This window comes from Camellia sinensis, chromosome 6 (assembly GCF_055761805.1).
Source record: "Camellia sinensis isolate YWXY chromosome 6, ASM5576180v1, whole genome shotgun sequence".
Classification (NCBI taxonomy): Eukaryota; Viridiplantae; Streptophyta; class Magnoliopsida; order Ericales; family Theaceae; genus Camellia; species Camellia sinensis.
This window is the reverse complement of record NC_138966.1, coordinates 26,201,111-26,220,204: the sequence shown is the minus strand read 5'-3', so window position 1 is coordinate 26,220,204 and position 19,094 is coordinate 26,201,111.

Sequence of the window (19,094 nt, the reverse complement as noted above, 5' to 3'; positions counted from 1 at the left end):
GAATAAGATGCACCCGTATCAATTAACACATTAGCAGCCGAGTTGCAAAACAAAAAGGTACCTCTCACAACAGACAGAGCTAGTACAAGATCCGGTGCAGTAACAACATACACACGCCCCGTAGGTCTCTGATCTACCTGTTCACCTCTCGGAGCGTAAGACTGCCGCACTGACTGAGCCGAAGAGGCTCCCTGATTGGCCCTCGAGGCCTGTACTGACTGCGCTGGCTGGTGACTCAGTGTTTGCCTTGAACCAGACGCACCATGTGTGCCACCCAACTGTGGACAAAACCTCTTTAAATGCCCCGCTTGCCCACACTAATAATAAGTGAGCGGCTGGCTTCTGCCCTGACTCTGGCACTGAGAATGAGCCGAAGATGAAGCTGCTCGCTGCCCTCTTCCCCTCTGTGGGCAAGCTGGAGACTTGTGGCCCAACTGACCACATTTGTAACAAGTGATGTCTCCCTGACCACCTCTCCTAGAACCCAAACTCGGAACTGGAAAGGTAGATCTCGAATGCGCCCCCTGGGACTACTGAGGGTTAGAACCCCTCTGCCTCTTACTGTCTCCCTGACCATCCTAACTCCTCCTGGAGCCCCTCATCCTCTCATCCTTCGCATGCATAATAGTCTCAAGATAGGCTGCAGCCTCCACAAGGCGCCCATACTCCCTAATCATGGACCCGGCTACTCGAAACATGAGTCCGGTCCATAACCTCTTCTCAAACTCCAAACATCGGCGCTCCTTGGTTGCCACTAACTCCGGTGCAAACCTCGACAAACTAGTGAAGGTGGCCTCAAACTCAGCCACTGGTGTATTCAACTGCACAAACTTGGAGAACTGATCCCTCAACTTCTCCCTCACCATAGCGGGTAAGTACTTGTCCTGGAAAGCTTCAACAAAAGCCTCCCAAGTCCCTCCAATGTGCCCCCGAGCATACTTCAACCACTGACCCATGTCTCCCTTAAGCTGGAAGGATGCCAAGGTCACCCTCAAGCCTCCATCTTTGATGCCAAGCATCTCAAACATCTTCGTCATCTGTTCCAGCTACTCATCAGCCTTTAGTGGCTCCTTAGGGTCACCCAAAAACTCATCTGGATTTGACCAGAAGAACTCCCCCTTTAGAAAAGAAGGCCCTGCTTTAGCTACATGGGCCTGGACTTGATTCTTAGCCCTAAGAATGTCCATAGATTCCCTCAATGCCCTGGCCATTTCATGGGCTAAGGCACCCATGGCCTGTTGACCTACTGGCTCGGCTACGTTGGCCTGACCCACTCCTTCCTCCTGCACCAGGATCTCATCCGGTATAGGCATCTCATGCCTCCTAGGCCTACTACGCCTACCACCACGACCTCGTCCTAACATCCTAATAAAGGTAACAAAGAGATTAACACATTTACAAATGTGTCGAAGCTATCTCACTCGGGTTCTAATACAATGGACAACTGTAATTTACTTCACGTAAGCACATAATCACATAAACACATACGAATTTCATTTCCGGATAATGACCGTCCCGTGGCATTGCTAGAGTTCCAGTTGGAAACGGCAGTGATCAAGTGCCTTTCCAACGGGACTCCCAGAAACCCATAGACCCGATCAACATCCTAGAAACTAAATCTCATACCCATATAATCACATAACCATGCTATCATATAAGCACATAACATCATACTTAAGTCTCTAACAAGCAAGAAAAACCCATTGTGGTACTAACGACTTCATACGTACCCAAAGTATTCAAACCCGGTACGCTCTGATACCAAGTTGTAACGCCCTCAAAATATTACATAAATCAATCATTCATTAGATCTACAAACATAATAGAAGAGTTACATTTTCATTCATTAGAGTCTGTGTTACAAGAGATATTACATGCATTACACTTTCATAACTGTTCATCTCGAAACTATAACATGTAACTCTAGTTTAAAACAACAAAATAAATGCCCTAAGGACTTACATCTTTCCAAGTTATCACTTGGTTACAACAAAAGAGAGTCAGAAGCTCTTTACAATTAATGCCCTTGGCTTAAAAGGAAAACATATAAACACAAAAATGATATCACAAAAGTGGAGCCTTAAGCCCCTAAGCATTCCAAGCTATGTCCTTGGAGGTGGCATGTCACCTGTACCTGAAAATGGTTTTTCAAGTAAGGTGAGCCAAAGTCCAGTAGAGATATATGCTAAAAAAATGTATGAGATTTAACTAAGATATAAGCATCAAATAAATGTGCAACATTCTTAATCAACCCATATTCTTTCCAAGACCATTCAATATAGATAACCAATACCTGAATTCATTTCCATTTCTATTCATTTATCCAAGTTAGTCTATTGACATTATTCATTGTTATCTAAACAATTCAAGACGAGACTACAACTCATTTATCAACACTTCAATAACAAACATTATCCAACACTTCCATTTTCTTGCCATTTTATGGAATCATATCCGAGGGAACCGACACCCAAATATATATCAGATTTCGGGACTTTCACCCTGGACACTCTAACCAACTTAATTATCAATGGAGTCCATCCCCTATCTCCTCCCAAACAGTGGAGTACATCCCCTATCTCCTCCCAACCAATGATACATATATAATGTATTTAAACATGTTGTCATATACAATGACTAATCAAATCACATATTCAACAATTTAATCAACCCGTCATATTCAATAACATAACTCATATGACTGATTTCAATTTACCGAGTCATCATGCAGTTTCTACAACAATCATAGCTATTCTCTATCGATAGCCCAAAACAGATATTTCTTAATAGATAAATAAATCTATCAACAGAGAAATTATGAAATTCCCTTAGGTAAGTGATTTATCAAATCCAACTACACCATTCATTTATACATCCTCCCAATTTCATATTTCCCACACCAATTTCATTATTTATACAAAGTAATTATTTAACATAAATTAGGGCAAGTTTCCCGCTTTTTCCAAATGTCAACTGCAAGTTTAAATTTCATCGTTTGAACTTATATAATCCCATTTTCAATACCCAACATATATTTTCATAACTCAAAATAGCAAACCCCTCTTTTAATTTAGAACCCAAAACCCTAACTTCATCCAAATCACACCCAACTCCCATCATTTATACTAAATAACAAATACCTAAGTTAAAATTCATAAAAAGAGTAGAATATCCCTACCTCAAATGTAGAGCTCGAAGAGAAAGAAGGAGAATCTCGAAAATGCCAAAAGTCAAGGTTTACTTGGATGGAATGGAAGCCCACAAGATGCTACACCTTTTTCTCAAAGGAAGTAGCGTAGAAACCATTAGATTCAAAGGAGTTTGTAGAGAGAAGTTGGATTTGTAGAGAGAGGGACAGCCGATCTAGGGTTTTAAGTGAAAAAAAGTGCAAAAAGTGATGAAAGTCATCGCTGCTGCGAACTGATATATGCGACCTTCGCTCGAGCGAAGGCGTAGTCGCTCAAGCGACCAGACACACAAAATATCTCGCTCAAGCGCAAGAAGTGTTGCTCGAGCGTAGAATGCGAAGCTTCAGGTCTACCATAGACACAAACACACGCTCGAGCGCAAGAAGTCTCGCTCGAGCGAAGAAACAATTCCAAAAGCCTCGCTTGAGCGCAATAAGCCTCGCTCGAGCGAAGAACTTACACCTTCCCAGAAAAGCTGCGTCTGGGGAAAAAAACCTGAAGACCCTCAAGTCTCGCTCGAGCGCAAGAAACCTTGCTCAAGCGAAGAGGCAAATTACACAAAGCTCGCTCGAGCGTAAGAAGCCTCGCTTGAGCGAAGAAGCAAAAATCTGGGCAACAACCATTTGAACCCACTAACAACGAACCTATTCCAAACTCGTCTAACAAGTCCAAAAACTCAAATTCAAAGAATTAAATGAAGGAAACAAGACATAGATATCAACATACAATCACGGAATTTGAGTTCGGAACACAATAAAGGTCGGGGTAAAACCGGGATCGCTATAATTTTCAATATTAATTATATGTTATTTGTTAATGGATACACTAGCTGTCATTATTGTACTTGACAATAATGTTTTTGAATTGGTTAAGGTGGGATTGAAACTAAGGTAATTACAGAAACTTTTGGAGAAGTCTGTCAGAACCACACCCTTCTTCATGATCAAACTTTTATTACGTTTAAGGTTTTTAAGTAATTTCTTCTATTTTCATTTTTAAATTTATTAATTTTGGTTCTAAACTTCTAATGGTTTGGTTTATCAACGTTTTGATTCAGATTTAGGAAGACACAGCTCGCACACTCACTCGGCATTTCTAGACATGTTCCTTTCTAAACCTTTTAACTCAATAGTAGTGATGGAGTTTAGAATCGCCTTGGTTTAAAGAAGAGGCAAATTTTTCCTCTAAATTAATTTGTATTTCATTTTTCAGGTCAGAAATTGCTTGGAGAGATGCAAAATATGGTTAAAGGATTCAAGGACTTTGTGCTTCAAGTTTTTTCATTTTTTAAATATATTTAATCACAGTTAATTTTTTTTTATTATTTCCTTTGTATATACTTTTGAACATTCAATTTTCATTTATGAAATATATGACGTTATTCCATTCAATATGTGGTTATAATTCAAAGGATAATATATAATGTGTATTACATTCTTCAAATGCGTACAAAAATAATATTGATTATTTTTCAAATATGTAGAACTCTTTTTTTATCACACGCATTAACTGTGAAGAGAAATGCATATAACGTGTGATCTTTTCTTATCATTAATTACATGTTTTATTAGATATTAATCACGCTTAAAATATGTGATCTTAATGTTTATTATCACAGGTTTTATTAGTTATACATCATACATAAAAAGTGCAATCTAAATGTTTGTTATCACACGTAAAAAGTGTGATCTAAATATTTATTATCACACGCATAATGTGTGATGGAATCATCTTCTAATGACACTCAAAACGTGTGATTAAAAATGAATCTTTTTAGTCACACTCCCAAATATCACACTTTGACAAAACTTAAAATGTGTGATTAAATAATATACATCACACATAAAAAGTGTGATCAATTTATGATTTTGTAGAATTGTTCCACATGTATTACTCAAGAGATTGACAAAGAATTAAACTGCACCATTCTGAATCTGCAAAAAAGAATAAAAAGTTAGTGCCTCTCAACCGGCGGTTGTCGGCCGGCGAGCACTCCAATGATCAAATTAAATAAGATATATCTAAATCAAACTAAACAAGTAAATACAATAGTTTAGACATACCTTTCCCTCGGAGATGAAGATTACATCCCTTTATATAGGCAAACTTGCCACTCATTTTGTCAAATGAGCTTAAGCCACCAATCTGGTCCAATGAAAATAAACCACTTGTATGGCCCAAAACTTATCTAATACATGTATGTCAGACCAACTTGGCAAGTTGCATTGTAATGTATTATTTTATTACCTTAATTCTATTTCCATTTAGGCATTGGGTGGGCCCACCTCACATGGGTTAATTTTCATCCCTCCACAATAATCACCAATGCCCAATTCCCCCAGAAGGGTTACTTCATAGAATTCTATCTCTTACAAAGATAATGCTTATCTACGATTCCTCCTATTCAAATTAAGATTAACTCTCTCTAGAGTCCAATCTTACCCAAACAAGTAGTCTATCATCATCTAGGACTCTTATCCTTTATTCAAATAATTTAGATTCCAGTATGATCGCGTCACACCCGGGCAATCCAGTCCTCCTACGTGGCACCTTGGTTAACAATTAGGCCACGTGGACAATCCAAAAATATATCCCCACATTATAAGTGTATTTGGATAGGGTGTATCTAAAAAAAATAAAAATAAATTACTTAAAATATTAAAAAAAAATTCACGAAAATTAAAAAAAAAATGACAAATAAAAAACTTAATTTTTTGAAAAGCGATTTAAACCAAACAAGGTAATATGTTTATGTTGATTTTTTGATTTTTTATAAAAAGAGGTGCAAAAAGTAGAGTGAATCTAAAGAAATCTAATTTTTTGGTATTTGTTGGTTTTATGACTTTATTTTTTTGGGGTGACCTTTTGATTTTTAGGCTAAAAATATCAACTCTCCAAATGACTCCTCAGTTATGACCTTTGTGGTCTGTAATCATGACTCATTATAATATTAGTTATGATTTGATTATAAGTCATTGTGGTATTAATTTTAATTTTTTATAATTTTTATTTTGATTATAACTAAAGTGATTTTTGATTATTCTTCCAATGATATTTATTTATGACTTATTATATATATATTTTTAATTATGACTTTAAAGTGATTTAGTTATGCACAAATATAGATGCATAGATAAAAAATAAAAAGGAATTGCTTATGGAGACATCCAACTGGCCTGGAATGCACCAGAACAAATCTCAATCTCTACCAAAAACTCCAAGAAAAAGATAAACCAAAAGTTGGCAAGGAGCCAACAACCTATGACCCCAAAAAAACCACCTTCACAGCAAAAAGAAACTTACACCACTGTTTTGAAAACATCAGATTTTGTTTCTTACCACTAGGCCAACAGTAATCCTTGTTGATAAATCAGTAGACATTTCTAATAAATCTTCCATTAGATATTTATATAATTAATATTTTTACAAGTAGTATCAATAAAAAATAAATGTATAAAAAAACATAATTTGTAAATATATTTATATAAATATATTCAATAGAATATAAGTCGGTGAAAAGAGATTTATGAAAAAGTGTCCCATATATAATCTATATTTAATGCACTTTTTTATTTAATTATATTTTTTTGTACATTTATTACATAATTATGATATCGTGGTTCAATTCAACAGTTGAAATGGTGACTCATCCACCCAAATCCTTTTCCGATTCATTTACCGGTTCGATTTTTAAAACCTTAACTTAGGCCACCACAACTCAACAACACAACAACAGATCAACCACCAAGAGAGCTTCTCACAAATATCATGTTCTTTAATGCATGCCTCAATACTAATGAAAATTAAAAACCAAAATTAACAGAAATAGTTTTAATTTCTTAAATTATGTGACAATGGAAAGAAGAAATTTATATTTGAAAATAAAGTTTTACTCAATATATGCAAAAAAAAGTAATGTTGAATTGAGCTTCTGTGATTGTTGCATTTAAAAAAAAAAAAAAAAATTAAAAAGATGGTCTATTGCACATTAATAAATGAGATTGTTGCTCATTTATACGTGTGAAATGAGTGTTGCCTGAAATAGAAAAGAAAGTTGCAGAGATAGTGTGAGAATTTTATAGGATAAATGTTTATGGATTTGGGAAGGGATTTAGAAAGAAAAAGGAAAAAGAAAAAGAAAAAGAAAAAGAAAAATATAAGTAAAATATATATTTTACTTAATTGTACATATTTATTTTATTTTATTTTATTTTCAAATCTCTCTCCAAATTGGACCAAACATAAGGAGAAAGAAACCCACTTTTTAGTACATAAGAAGATAAGGGAGACCCACTTCATGGGTTTGCTGAGAGAAAGTCTAATAGGAGTGGGTGCGGGTCGATTATGGCCACAAAATTTCTAATCCGTCATCCATCCGCTAGATTAGCGGATTGAAGAAAATCAATCCGTATCCGTTCGCCAATCCGGCAGATGTGGATTGAGCGAATTGACAGATTGGCGGATAGATGCGAATTGGTTTGACAGTTTAAAATTTTATAAATTTTCAATATAATTCAACTTGTATACTTCCTCAAAAAAATAATTAAAAAAAGTATTACAGTCAATGACTTAAAAAAATAATAAAATCACTGCATGCCTCATCAAAAAAAAAAAAAAAAGTTTGAAACCTTAAAATATTATAATCACTGCTTGCCTTATTCACATATTACAATCACAGCATGCCTCATTACAGCGATTTCGATTTTAACTTGACCCTTTTGTATCTTGGACTCGGGTTTCATGGTTTCGTAGTGTTGTTCATGTCTTTTTCCATACTTCCTTGAGTTTGGTTATTGGATTATAATGGTTACGTTTGGAACAAGTTGGTTGCTTGATTTTCAAACTTTCGTTGCCCAGAATTTTACTTCTCCGCTTGGGCGGCACTTCTTGCGCTCGAGCGGGCTTTGTGAACTCTCAGTACTTTTGCAGGTCTGTAAAACTATTAGGAGAGTGTATCCTGCGCTCGAGCGGTGCTTTCTGCGCTTGAACGACCTTCCTTGCACTCAAGTGGCTTTCTTTGCGCTTGAGCATTGGTTTGTTGTCTACAAAACTACTAGGAGTGTACATTCTGTGCTCGAGCGTCACTTCTTGCGCTCTAGCGGACTATGCGTATACCAGTTCGCAGCAACATCCTTGTACATTACATTTTTATATCTTTTCCTCCCAAAACCCTAGATGTAGAGCCTCTCTCTCTCTCTCTAAAACTCACTCTCTCTCTATATTTTCATTTAGATTCGTTGGTTTCTCTACCATTGTGTCTTTGGGAAAGAGGTAGAGCGTCTCAAGAACTTCGCTTTTCGTCGGCGTCTTTGAAGTTTCTTCCTTGTTTCTCTCGTCTTCTAAACTTGATGTAGGGACTTTCTACACTCTTTTATGAGTTTTAACTTAGTTATTTGTTGATGTGTAAAGAATATTGAAATTCGGAATGATTTTGAACAAACCTAGGGTTTTCGTTTAAAATCAAAAGAGGGGTTTTCGAATGTATGTATTAAGAATGGTTATGGGAGTAGATGTGAGGTTGTGTTGTGATAAATTTGTTGATTTTGATGTCCAAGATGGATATTGGAAGAAAATGGAGTTTTACCCTAAAATGTCTCAAATAGTTATTTTGTAGAAATAAATGAAATTGGTATTGGAAATATGAAATTGGATGGATGTTTATATAAATGGTGGAGTTGGATATATATTATCTCTCACCTATGGGAATTTGGATAATTTATCTATCTTGGAGGTTGTATATCTGTTTATAAATATCTGTTTTAGACTATCGGTGGAGAATAACTATGATTATTGTAGACCCTAAACCTATGTTTATCCAAAACCTAACTCTTTGGTCCCACTTACAAGAGAGGGAGGAAGGTTCGGTTGAACCTGAATTGACGATTTTTTATTGATTTTACTTAAAACCGTCGATTGAGAGTTAATCAGGTTTACTTAGACAACAGGCAAGTCCATAAGCATGGAGCCCCGCACCCCTACATGCGCATGACACGTTTCCCCAAATGGGCACATGCTCCCGCACATTTCGGTTAACATGTTGAGTTTAGATGTGCTTAAGGCCTGTGATTGCTCTTTCAGTGATTACGAAGCAATCCTTTCTTCTGCCCGCTTCATGCCAAACTTTTGATTGGTTCCTTAGAGTTCTCTCTATTTACAGATCTGGGTTAGGAACATTAAGTATTAACCATACATTTGCGAGGATAATTAGTAGTTTGTATATTTGAAGGTATGATACTCTTGAACATGCTATTAGGTTATGATTGTTAATGGACTAACGATGTTGATAGTGTTGGGTATACCTCCTTATTGGAGTGTGAGACCCAATTGATTTATTAAAAGAGTTTTAATTTGGTTTGGTTTAGGTATAATATATTTTTATATATTATATCTAATTTTGTGGAGACCCAATTCAATTTGAATACAATTAGGGTTTAATTACAAAAACCCAAGATTCACAACATATATATTATAACTAATATATATATTGTTTGTCCTTCACCTTTTCCGAAGCACGCAGCGGCAGCAGTGAATTCCTGGAGGAAAGAGTGCTTGCCTATCAATTTCATATATAATATATATATTGTTTAGTTCTTTTTGAAGAGGTGCTGCGGCTAATACAGAACAATTTGAAATCAATCAATTCGGTGGGAGTGTTTCGGTGCATCTTCGGCTAGGTGTTTTGGTGAAGTTGATTTGGGTTCGTTTTTTTTTTGGTCTTCTTCAACTCTGATTCTGAAGATTTTGATTCATCTATTTGGTGAGATCTTTCCTCTTTGTTTATTTGTGATTATTTGGAATTCACCTAAGGGTGATTTTGTGAGACCATTAGTGTCTCGTTTGCAATCGTTTGGAACTTATTTGGTTGATAGTGGAATCGGATTTCAATCCCGTGGACGTACCTCACATTGAGGGAACCACGTAAAAATTCTTGTGTTGCCTTTGATTTAATTTTTCCGCATTAGTTTTTATTCCCATTGATTGATTTACTTTTGGGGAATCACATATTTTTCCTAACAACTGGTATCAGAGCTTACGGTCTATTTGAGTTTATTTATTTGTGTAAATCAATGGAGGGGAATGTGGGTCGTATGTCTAGCTTCAATGGAAGTAATTGGGTAACTTGGAAAACTAAAATGGAGGACCTATTATTTTGTAAAGATTTGTATGGACCCATTGAGGGTGATAGTGGCAAATCCGAGGGTATGAAAGATGATGAATGGAATAGGCTTAATCAAAAAGCCGTTGGTGTTATCCATCAATGGATTGATGACAGTGTGTTTCATCATGTTGCTATTGAAACTTCGGCACATGATTTATGGAAAAAATTAGAAGGCCTTTATGATAGGAAATCAGTCACAAATAAAGCTTTTCTGTTTCGTAAGTTGGTTAATTTAAAATATAAAGAGGGCAGCTCTATTCCGGAACATCTGAATGAAATAAAGAGTAGTGTTAACCAACTTGCTTCTATGAAAATTGTTTTTGATAATGAGTTGCAGGCTTTGATGCTACTTAGTTCTTTGCCCGAAAGTTGGGAGACTTTGGTTGTGACGGTTAGTAATTCGGCACCTAATGGAGTTGTCACAATGGACCAAGTCACTAGTAGCTTGTTGAATGAAGAAACTAGAAGAAAATCAGCGGGTTCTTCTCATTCGGAAGCATTTGTTGTGAGAGGCCGAAGCAAAACAAGGGGGAGGAGTAAGACTCCTCGTGGTCGTGATCAAATCCGTGACAAATCAAAAGATGGTTCTTTTTCAAAGAAAGACATTGAGTGCTATTATTGCCATGAGAAAGGACACATGAAGCGGGAATGCTGAAAGCTCAAGAACAAGGAGAAAATGCGTGACAAAAGTGTAGATAAGAAGCAAGAAGACACAACGACAGTTACTACCGATGATCTCATGGTCGTTTGTGAAGATGATTGTATCAATTTTGTGGGCCAAGAGAGCAATTGGGTGATTGATTCCGGTGCTTCTTTTCATGTGACTTCTCGAGTTGATTTCTTCACTACCTACACCGAAGGAGATTATGGTTTTGTTCGAATGGGTAATGAAGGTTTGTCCGAGATTATTGGTATGGGTGATATTTGCTTGGAAACAAATTTGGGCTGCAAGTTGTTGCTTAAAGATGTGAGGCATGTTCCCGACATTCGCCTCAATTTGATCTCTACTGGGAAGCTAGATGATGAAGGCTTCAACAACAAATTTGGTGATGGAATATGGAAGCTCACAAAGGGTTCTTTGGTGGTGGCTAAGTGCAATAAGACTCATACACTTTATTTGATGCAAGAAAAAATTTGTAAAGGTGTTGTCAATGCACTTGAAGCTGATACTTCTACTGAATTGTGGCAAGTGACTTGGGCACATGAGTGAAAAGGGGCTGCAAGTTTTGTTCAAGAAAAAGCTTCTACCCGGTTTGAAAGGTGCACATCTCAAAACTTGTGTTTATTGTTTGGCGGGTAAACAACATAGAGTTTTTTTTCATAAGAATGTTGCTTCTAGAAAAGAAAATGTTCTGGAGTTGATTCATTCGGATGCTTGTGGTCCTTTAAAAGTTAGAACACATAGTGATGCACTTTATTTTGTTACTTTCATTGATGATTATTCAAGGAAAGTTTGGGCTTTTCTACTAAAAACTAAAGATCAAGTTTTAGAAGTATTTAAGCATTTTCAGGCCATGGTTGAAAGAGAAACAGGGCAGAAATTGAAGTGCATCCGATCAGACAATGGTGGTGAATACATTGGGCCATTTGATGAGTATTGTCGCAGTTAAGGTATTCGGCATCAAAAGACAGTTAAGAAGACTCCTCAACAAAATGGAGTTGCCGAGAGGATGAACCGCACCATTGTGGAAAGAACAAGGTGTTTGCTTTCACAAGCTAAATTGCCAAGATCCTTTTGGGGTGAGGCATTGAAGACAGCGGTGGACGTGATCAATTTGTCACTTTCCTATCCTTTGAATGGTGATGTTCCAGAAAGAGTTTGGACCAGTAAAGATGTATCTTATGAGCACTTGAGAGTGTTTGGTTGCTGAGCTTTTGTTCACATTCCAAAGGATGAGAGGTCCAAGCTTGATAGTAAGTCAAGACAATGTATTTTTCTTGGCTATGGGCATGATGAATTTGGGTATAGATTGTGGGATTCGGTCGACAAGAAAATCATTCGAAGCCGTGATGTTGTGTTTCTTGAAGACCAAACAATTGAAGACTTTGGCAAAGGTGATCAACCGGAGCCAAAACTAATGATCTCATTGATATGAATCCATCTCCTTCATCTTCGGTGGATGATGAAAATGGGGGAGATATGCAGCCACCCATTGAAGATGTAGATGATGATGCTAATCCTAATGAAGTTAAGCCAGAAATTGAGGAAGAGCATCCAACTCAAGAACCGCCATCACAACTTGAGTTGAGAAAATCTACAAGGGACCGACAACCTTCAAGAAAGTATCCTCCCAATGAATTTGTGTTGATTTCTGATCAAGGGGAGCTTGAGAGCTACCAAGCAGCAATTGAGCATGCAAAGAAAGGTGATTGGAAAAATGTCATGGAAGAGGAGATAAATTCTTTACTTGAAAATCACACCTATGATTTAGTGAAGTTGCCTAAGGGGAGGAAAATTTTGAAAAATAAGTGGGTCTTCAAATTGAAGAATGATGGCAAGAATCTAAGGTACAAGGCACGTCTTGTTGTGAAAGGCTTTGGGTAAAAGAAAGGTATTGACTTTGACGAGATTTTCTCACCGGTTGTAAAGATGTCTTCTATTCGGGTTGTATTTGGCATGGCTGCAAGTATGAACCTTGAAGTTGAACAACTTGATGTGAAGACCGCATTTCTTCATGGTGACCTTGAAGAAGAAATTTACATGGAGCAACTGAAAGGTTTTGTAGAGAAAGGGAAAGAGAAATTTGTTTGCAAATTGAAGAAAAGTTTGTATGGCCTTAAGCAAGCCCCGCGGCAATGGTTGAAATTGGAGTTGAGCAAGTCCTTTGCTATGAAAGATTTGGGACCAGCAAAGCAAATTCTTGGAATGAAAATTGTTCGTGATCGCAAAGAGGGACTGATTTGGTTATCTCAAGAAAGCTACATTGAGAAAGTTCTTGAAAGGTTCAACATGAATAAAGCAAAGCCGGTTGGTTGTCCACTTGCGGGTCACTTCAAACTTAGTTCGAATCAATGTCCTACAAGTGAGAAAGACAAGGAAGAGATGTTGAAAGTTTCTTATACTTCAGCGGTTGGTTCTTTGATGTACGCCATGGTTTGTACAAGCCCGGATATTGCTCATGCAGTTGGTGTGGTGAGTCGTTTTCTCTCTAATCCGGGTAAAGAACATTGAGCAGCGGTAAAATGGATTTTAAGGTATCTTTGAGGGACTTCGAAGGTGTGTTTGTGTTTTAGGAATGGTAAGCCGATACTTGATGGGTTCACAGATTCTGACATGGCTGGTGATGTTGATTCTAGGAAATTTACTTCGGGGTATTTGATGACTTTTGCAAGGGGAGCTGTGGCATGGCAATCTAAATTACAAAAATGTGTTGCTCTCTCAACTACCGAAGCTGAATTTATTGCCATTACGGAAGCTTGCAAAGAAGAGTTATGGTTGAAGAAATTTTTGCAAGAATTGGGTTTGAAGCAAGAAAGATATGTGCTTTATTGTGATAGTCAAAGTGCTATTCACTTGAGTAAAAATTCTACTTTTCATTCGAGATCGAAACACATTGATGTGAGATACCATTAGATTCGTGATGTGTTAGATTCGAAATTGTTGCAACTCGAAAAGGTTCACACGGATGATAATATTTCAGATATGTTGATAAAGACTTTGTCGAGGGACAAACATTTAAAGTGTCGAACTTTGGCGGGTATGGTTGATATCTCCACCTAAGTTGGTAGGGAGAGAATTGTTGGGTATATCTCCTTATTGGAGTGTGGGACCCAATTGATTTATTAAAAGAGTTTTAATTTGGTTTGGTTTAGGTATAATCTATTTTTATATATTATATCTAATTTTGTAGAGACTCAATTCAATTTGAATACAATTAGAGTTTAATTACAAAAACCCAAGATTCACAACATATATATTATAACTAATATATATATTGTTTGTCCTTCACCTTTCCAAAGCACGCAGCGGCAGCAGTGAATTCCTGGGGGAAAGAGTGCTTGCCTATCAATTTCATATATAATATATATATTGTTTAGTTCTTTTTGAAGAGGTGCTGCGACTAATACAGAACAATTTGAAATCAATCAATTCGGTGGAAGTGTTTCGGTGCATCTTCGGCTAGGTGTTTTGGTGAAGTTGATTTGGGTTCGTTTTTTTTTAGTCTTCTTCAACTCTGATTCTGAAGATTTTGATTCATCTATTTGGTGAGATTTTTTCTCTTTATTTATTTGTGATTATTTGAAATTCACCTAAGGGTGATTTTGTGAGACCATTAGTGTCTCGTTTGCAATCGTTTGGAACTTATTTGGTTGATAGTGGAATCAGATTTCGATCCCGTGGACGTACCTCACATTGAGGGAACCATGTAAAAATTCTTGTGTTGTCTTTGATTTAATTTTTCCACATTAGTTTTTATTCCCATTGATTGATTTACTTGTGGGGAATCACATATTTTTCCTAACAGATAGGTAGAAATTCACAATCCATGCAGCATGTGAATTTTTGGGAGATGTGGTTGATAGATTGAACCATGTAAATTTTAAAAAATAATAAATAAATTTGGTGGTGGTTGATTTTAAGGCATCATCTTCTTAATCATGTATCAATTGCTTTCAGAGGAAAAGAAGGCCGTGAGCTACTGGAAGAATGCTTCATCACTGAGAAGTACAGAGGAAAAGAACACTCTAGCTTAGTTAGCCATCTTGTAAATCTTGCAACCTCTTATTCGTAAGAACTTTGTGGAGGCTGAGCACTTGTTGCGGAGGAGTTTGCAGATCATGTTGAAGTCCGTGGGACCCGATGATCAGTCCATCACCTTTCCAATATTACATCTTGCTCCGCAACTTAAACCAGTATGCGGAAGCTGAGCACGTAGCCCTGGAAGTTTTGCGCATCCAGGAGAAGGCATTTGGAGAAGAATCTCTTCCAGTTGGTGAGCTTTGTTTTGGTCATTTTGTCTCTTTGATCCTTTCTATTTGATATGATTGTTGAAAACCATTACTGCAATTTACAACTTCACATTTTCAAAACTGACCCTGATGTTAACCTAGTGAGATGGCTTGAATCAAATGACCTACATGTTCAACAGTCAGGTCATACGATTGAAGCTAATAAAGTGGATGATATATACATATATTTTGAAAATGTTAGGATGACGAAAAATTTATAAGAAACATTGAAGAATTATTGAGATGTATATTTTATTTCTATTTCATTTAGTATTAGAACTTTTTACAGGTGTTTACTAATAATGCTTTACATTTACGTGTATATGTGAATATAAAAAATTAAATTATGTGGAATTCATGAAAAATGTGTGGAAAACCTCTGTGCCTATTCTTCTTTTGTCCTCGTGATTGCTTCTATGTTGATATAGTAAGATCATAGTGTTTTAGCCATACTCACATGTGTACATGTGTGTCTATACATATAGCTATATACACAGTATGCTGAGAAATTAATATATAGAGACAAAACTTGCATAGATGATAAAAATATTGACAATTACGAGGAGGCGCGATAGCTTGTGTTGCCTAGTGCATAAAAGGTTGAATTTGACAATCTAGGTTATGTTTCATAATAGTTGTGTTTCTGTAAGAATAAATTCATTGTTATCCTGTCCGAATCTAATTCTAGTTCTAACCATGATTATTTAGTAAAATAGTGGCTCAATAGCTTTGTCGGTCTCATTGACATTTGTCTTTTTGTAATATTATATTACATTAAGTAAGGTTTTTTTTTTTTTGCCCTATTTTGCTTATGTATTTTTCTGTGTTTTGGCGTCTCAGGTGAAGCTCTCGACTGTTTGGTGTCTATTCAGACCAAACTAGGGAAGGATGCCGAACAATTAGTTGTTCAAGTTTGATTTAATAATTTTAGCGAGCTGCTTGGTCTGATGAAGTTTGGTTCGTTAAACTTTTGAGTCGATTTCAAACGGGCTTTGTTCAAGTTTGATTTGATAACTTTAGCGAGCTGCTTGGTTTGATGAAGTTTGGTTCGTTAAACTTTTGAGTCAATTTCAAACGAGCTTTTATCAAGTCGAGTTCAAGTGGTTTGATATTTTATATAATTTTAGGTTTATCGAATCAACTGTTTAAGTTTAGTTTAAAAACCTTAATGAGCTTTAAAATGTATTCAAGCTTGGCTTATTTATTTAACGAACCGAGTTTAAACGAGCTTTTAATAAGCCGAACATGAATTGAGCTTGAGCTGTTTGATTCGTTTATCACTTCTAAATACAAACACATGATTCAACATTAGGTTGTTCAAAGCTAAGACTACTCTTCTGCTTTGAAACTTTAGCTTGTTTGGTTTGGTTTTTTAGGATTCATTTTTGAAAAAATTAAATTTTTTTGTTTTCCTTGTTTTTTTGTTTTTGTTGAATTTTTTTAATATTTTAAGTAATTTTTTTAATTTTTAGATACACCTAACATAAATACACTTAAAAAGTATAATAGTTGTGAATTTTTTTAAAAAACGTTCACTAAATACCAAAAATATAAAATATATATATATATATATATTTAATACATTTTTGTATTTTTGTGTATTTATTGATTTTTTAAAATATTTTTTTTCTGAATATTTTACTTTTTAGATACATTAAAGTAAGGTTCATTTAAAAAAGTAAAAATTGTTTAAAATTTTAAAAATATCCTCTAAAAATAAAAAAAATATGAAAAACAAAAAATTGAAACCAAACACAATGGTAGCGTTTACTCAATTTTGTTTTTAAATCATGATTTGGATGAAATATGTTAACTAAATACATTTTTAAAATACAACTCAAAATTACATTTTTTGGTGCCAACCTTGATGGTTGGAGGCTGATCCTCTCTCTCCCATTGTGTATAAAAGGAGGCTTATCTTCCTTAGTTTGTTACATAATTTTTGCTCTCATATTATAATCAAGTCAGTCTCCTTTTACACTATATTCTTCTTGTGTGAGAGAATGATATCATTGTCGGTTTGCCAAAATTAACAGAAGGTGCTTCTGCGTTAGTCGGTCTAAACCGTCGTATCTTGGAAGACAGAAGTCGACGTACCTCCAATACCCATGGTGAGGCAGCTAATCTGTTTTAAGGAGATTGTGGTATCACGGTTTGCACTTCTTTTCCTAATTATGTTTTATGTATTTCTGTTCATTAAGTTGTATGGTATAATCCCATAATTTCTTTTCCTGTAAATCAATTTCAGTTTGTACGAATCTGTTTGTCTATTTTATTTAATTACACAATTAAGCCAACAATTTATTTAACGAACCGAGTTTAAATAAGTTTTTAACAAGCCGAACACGAATCGAGCTCAAGCTGTTTGATTCGTTTATCACTCCTAAATACAAACACATGATTCAGTATTAGGTTGTTCAAAGCTAAGACTACTATTCTGCTTTGAAACTTCTACTTGTTTGGTTTGGTTTTTCAAGATTCACTTTTTAGAATTTTTTCGTTTTCCTTGTTTTTGAAGATTCACCTAACATAAATATACTTAAAAAGTATAATAGTTGTGATTTTTTTTTTTTAAAAATTTTTTTACTAAATACCAAAAATATAAATATATCTATATATAAATTTAATACATTTTTGTAGTTTTATGTATTTATTAATTTTTTAAAAATATTTTTTTTTGAATATTTTACTTTTTAGATACATTCAAGTAAGGTACATTTAAAAAAGTAAAAAATTGTTTAAAATTTAAAAAATATTCACTAAAAATTAAAAAAAATATATGAAAAAACAAAAAATTCAATTTTTCAAAAAATTAAAACCAAACACAATGGTAGCGTTTACTCAATTTTGTTTTTAAATCATGATTTGGATGAAATATGTTAACGAAACATATTTTTAAAATACAATTTAAAATTATTTTGAAAACTCCTCTTTTTTTAATTTTTTTTATTATTATCAATCAATCACTTTTTTTCTCTCCTCTCACATTCTATACATCAATCAAAAAAAAAATTTAAAAATTACAAATCATCTCAGAACTATTTTCAAAACTCATAACCAAACAAATTTTATATTTTCAAATCATGATTCAAAATTCAAAATTCAAAACTAAAAATATATCTTCACCCTTAAATCATAATTCTAAAACTAAATCGAACAGACTCACATGAGACTTGACTTTCCATAGTGTGTGTATGTATATCTCGACTAAAGGAAATTTATTCATAAATCTCATCCTAAGAAATGGTGTTTCATTTAATCTCAAATATTTTCTTATAAAACCAATTAATCCTATTATTTTTGGAAATGTGGAATTAATTCATTGACATTTGGGTTTACAATTCCCCCCCCCCCCCCCCCCCCATTTTTTTTTTTTTTCTCATTCCTTGTATGGTGGATCTATCCGAAGGTAAGATATCAAAGTTTTCTTTTGTTGGAGTCAATTGCCAATGTGAATATTGTGGTTAATATAACATGAACAACAAATTATAAAGTGAAAATACACGCAACCAAAACACTCATGCTGACGCAACAAATGTAATGTGTAAATCCACATGCTCCTACTGACTGTTATAGTAACATCACCAAATAATACACAAAATTCCACATATACACTACCCTGCAACACATCGTAACACAACATAATAACGTTCCAGTAGCACGCAGAGTCACATTGGATAGGAGATTCAAACACAATTTCAGCACATATCTTCATTGATACATTCGACAACACACCCACACTTCGTACAACAAACTAGTCAAACTCCCAATACCATTTGATGCCATTACACAAAATA